The sequence below is a fragment of the Schistocerca americana genome, chromosome 9 (genome assembly GCF_021461395.2).
Source record: "Schistocerca americana isolate TAMUIC-IGC-003095 chromosome 9, iqSchAmer2.1, whole genome shotgun sequence".
Lineage (NCBI taxonomy): Eukaryota > Metazoa > Arthropoda > Insecta > Orthoptera > Acrididae > Schistocerca > Schistocerca americana.
This window is the reverse complement of record NC_060127.1, coordinates 115,112,244-115,116,131: the sequence shown is the minus strand read 5'-3', so window position 1 is coordinate 115,116,131 and position 3,888 is coordinate 115,112,244. Positions and strand designations below refer to the sequence as shown.

Here is a 3,888-nt window from a genome sequence, read left to right as displayed (position 1 = left end):
AGCCCGCCTCTGAATTGCTTCTATGTCCTCCCTCAATCCGACCTGATAGGGATCCGAAACGCTCGAGCAGTACTCAAGAATAGGTCGTATTAGTGTTTTATAAGCGGTCTCCTTTACAGATGGACAACATCTTCCCAAAATTCTACCAATAAAGCGATGACGACTATCCGCCTTCCCAACAACTGCCATTAAAGGCTTGTCCCACTTCATATCGCTCTGCAATGTTACGCCCAAATATTCAATCGACGTGACTGTGTCAAGCGCTACACTACTAATGGAGTATTCAAACATTACGAGATTCTTTTTCCTATCCATCTGCATTAATTTACATTTATCTATATTTAGAGTTAGCTGCCACTCTTTACACCAATCACAAAACCTGTCCAAGCCATCTTGTATCCTCCTACAGTCACTCAACGACGACACCTTCCCGTACAACACACCATCATCAGCAAACAGCCGCACATTGCTATCCACCCTATCCAAAAGATCATTTATATAGATAGAAACCAACAGCGGACCTACCACACTTCCCTGGGGCACTCCAGATGATACCCTCACCTCCGATGAACACTCACCATCGAGGACAACGTACTGGGTTCTATTACTTAAGAAGTCTTCGAGCTACTCACATACTTGGGAACCAATCCCATATGCTCGTACCTTAGTTAGGAGTCTGCAGTGGGGCAGCGAGTGAAACGCTTTCCGGAAGTCAAGGAATATGGCATCCGTCTGATACCCTTCATCCATGGTTCGCAAGATATCATGTGAAAAAGGGGCGAGTTGCGTTTCGCAGGGCGATGCTTTCTAAAGCCGTGCTCATGCATGGACAGCAACTTCTCTGTCTCAAGGAAATTCATTACATTCGAACTGAAAATATGTTTGAGAATCCTGCAACAAACCGATGTTAAGGATATTGGTACGTAATTTTGAGGATCCGTCCTTCTACCCTTCTTATATATAGGCGTCACAGCAATGACGAAAATGAAAGGAAGGTTCAACTATGTTATTCAAATTCTGGATGAAAGAATATCAGTGGTATGGTTCGCTGATGACATTGCAGTCTTCAGTGAATGTGAAGGACAATTACAAGATTTTTTAGATGAAGGGACAGTATAATGAGCACAGAATATTGATTGATAGTAAACAGGAAAAGGACATAGGTAATGAGTTGTTAGCAGAAATGAAAAAGCAAGTAACTTAGCATCAAAATTGGTGATCAAGAAGTAGACCACGCTAAGGAATTCTGCTATCTTAGAAGCAAAATTATCCATGACGGATGAAACAGAGAGGTCATAAAAATCAGATCAGCTGAGGCAAATAGGACATTCCTGGCCAAGAGAAGTATACTAGTATCAAACATAGGCCTTAATATGAAGAAGGAATTTCTGTGTGCGTACGATTAGGGCACAGCATTGTAGAGTACGAAACTGTGGACAGTGTAAAAACCTTAACAAAAGAGAATGGGAGTGTTTGAGACGTGGTACTACAGAGGAATGTTGAAAATTAGGTGAACTGAGGATAAAGTATGAGGAAGTCCTCCGCAAAATAGGCGGAGAAAAGAACGTATAGAAAACACAAGCGACAGGATGATAGGACATATGTTACATGAGGGATAAACTTCTATGGTACTAGAGGGGGCTGTAGAGAGTAAATACATGCAGACAGGGATTGGAATACATCCTCCAAATAATTGAGGACGTAGGTTGCAAGTGCTACTCTGAGATGAAGAGGTTGGCACAGGAGAGGAATTCGCGGGGGAATTTTTATTAGCTTCGGTCTCTTCTTTATTTCCAGCACCACACTTGCATTATGGGCATTCAGTACCCCTAAGCCGGATGTGGTTTCGGCACTGGGACAAAATAAAAGCCTTACAACTGAAGTGCTATTTTCAATCTCTACCTCTGTTTTAAGGTTTGTCCTTACGTTTATGACGTTTGTCGACTCCGTTAACAATTATCTTGCAAAACTCAGTTCGTTGTACTCGTCCACCCAGTCCTGTGTGCTGTAGACAAAGACGCACACATGGACGTCCTGTTCTCCTCGGAGGCATTACATGTAACTGTATTTCCGCTTCGACGTTCACTGAATGAAATACGAGCTTAATGAGTATCGCGGATCATATTTATGCTCCCGTATAGAACTTCCTTGCAGATAGGATAAATATGTAGCTCTTCAGAATGAGATTTTCACTCTGCAGCGGGGTGTGCGCTGATATGAAACATCCTGGCAGATTAAAACTGTGTGCCCGACCGAGACTCGAACTCGGAACCTTTGCCTTTCGCGGGCAAGTGCTCTACCATCTGAGCTACCGAAGCACGACTCACGCCCGGTACTCACAGCTTTACTTCTGCCAATACAGATTTAATCTGCCAGGAAGTTTCATATCAGCGCACACCCCGCTGCAGAGTGAAAATCTTATTCTGGAAACATCCCCCAGGCTGTGGCTAAGCCATGTCTCCGCAATATCCTTTCTTTCAGGAGTGCTAGTTCTGCAAGGTTCGCAGGAGAGCTTCTGTAAAGTTTGGAATGTAGGAGACGAGGTACTGGCAGAAGTAAAGCTGTGAGTACCGGGCGTGAGTCGTGCTTCGGTAGCTCAGATGGTAGAGCTCTTGCCCGCGAAAGGCAAAGGTCCCGAGTTCGAGTCTCGGTCGGGCACACAGTTTTAATCTGCCAGGAAGTTTCATGTAGCTCTTCGTTGGTCCCGTTGGCTGCAGCGATGTCGGAGAGTTGATTTTTTACCGGATTCCTGATTTTCACGGTACACTCGTGAAGCGGTCGTACGGGAGAATCCCCCCTCCATTGCTACCTCGGAGATGCTGTGTCCCATCGTTCTTGTGCCGACTGTAACACCACCTTCAAACTCATTTAAATCTTGATAACCTACCATTATACCAGCAATAACCGATCTAACAATTGCGCCAAACGCATCTGATCTTACATAGGCGTTGCCGACCGCAGTGCCGTATTCCGCCTGTGTACATATATCTGTATTTGAATACGCATACCTGTAATAGTTTGTTTGGCGGTTCAGTGTAATTTTGCAATTGTATTATGAGGTATATGTGGATTCGGTCTGCAAATGTGAATAGACTTTGTAGCAAAGAAGTAATAAATTTATATATACATAAGGCGGTAGTATCTGTTCCCGAAAGAACAGTTCCCGTGGATGACCATGCAGCTCTGCTAGAAATGAAATGATAATTAAGTGGACACCCTATCTGCAAACAGGCGTTGATGTACTTCATTGGGGACATGTTGAAAATGTGTGCCCCGACCGGGATTCGAACCCGGGATCTCCTGCTTACATGGCAGACGCTCTATCCATCTGAGCCACCGTGGGCACAGAGGATAGTGCGTCTGCAGGGACTTATCCCCTGCACGCTTCCCGTGAGATCCACATTCCCAACATGTCCACATCACTACATTCGTAGTGCGCCTAATAGATGTTTGCCCATCATACTCATTACTCGTGGCAGATTAATCTACCAAGTCCCGTACGAGTTCGGGCATAGCGTGTGGCTCAGATGGATAGAGCGTCTGCCATGTGAGAAGGAGATCCCGGGTTCGAATCCCGGTCGGGGCACACATTTTCAACATGTCCCCAATGAAGTACATCAACGCCTGTTTGCAGCTAGGGTGTCCATTTAATTATCATTTCAATACATTTATACGCTATGTCTGATGCTGACGTATTACGGTATGAATAGCGAAAATATAAGAACCGGTAAACTTGTTTCTTTTCATCATTTTGAGGGTAGTGTCAGGGTGAAAACTTCGTGAAGGTTCGAAATTAATGGTAAAGTTTGTCGGAAGTCACCATGTGCGAGCTATCTCAGATACTAAGTATTTGTGCATCGTAAGGTACGCTGCCTCACGGCTTTAATT

At 44.5% G+C, this 3,888-nt stretch overlaps 1 non-coding gene across 1 annotated transcript; it reads right to left on the bottom strand.

Annotated features, from left to right (window-relative positions):
• Positions 1-3,269: 3,269 nt before the first annotated feature.
• Positions 3,270-3,344, bottom strand: Trnat-ugu. Its single transcript has one exon. It is a non-coding gene; the product is annotated as a tRNA-Thr (tRNA).
• Between the last annotated feature and the right edge of the window lie 544 nt (positions 3,345-3,888).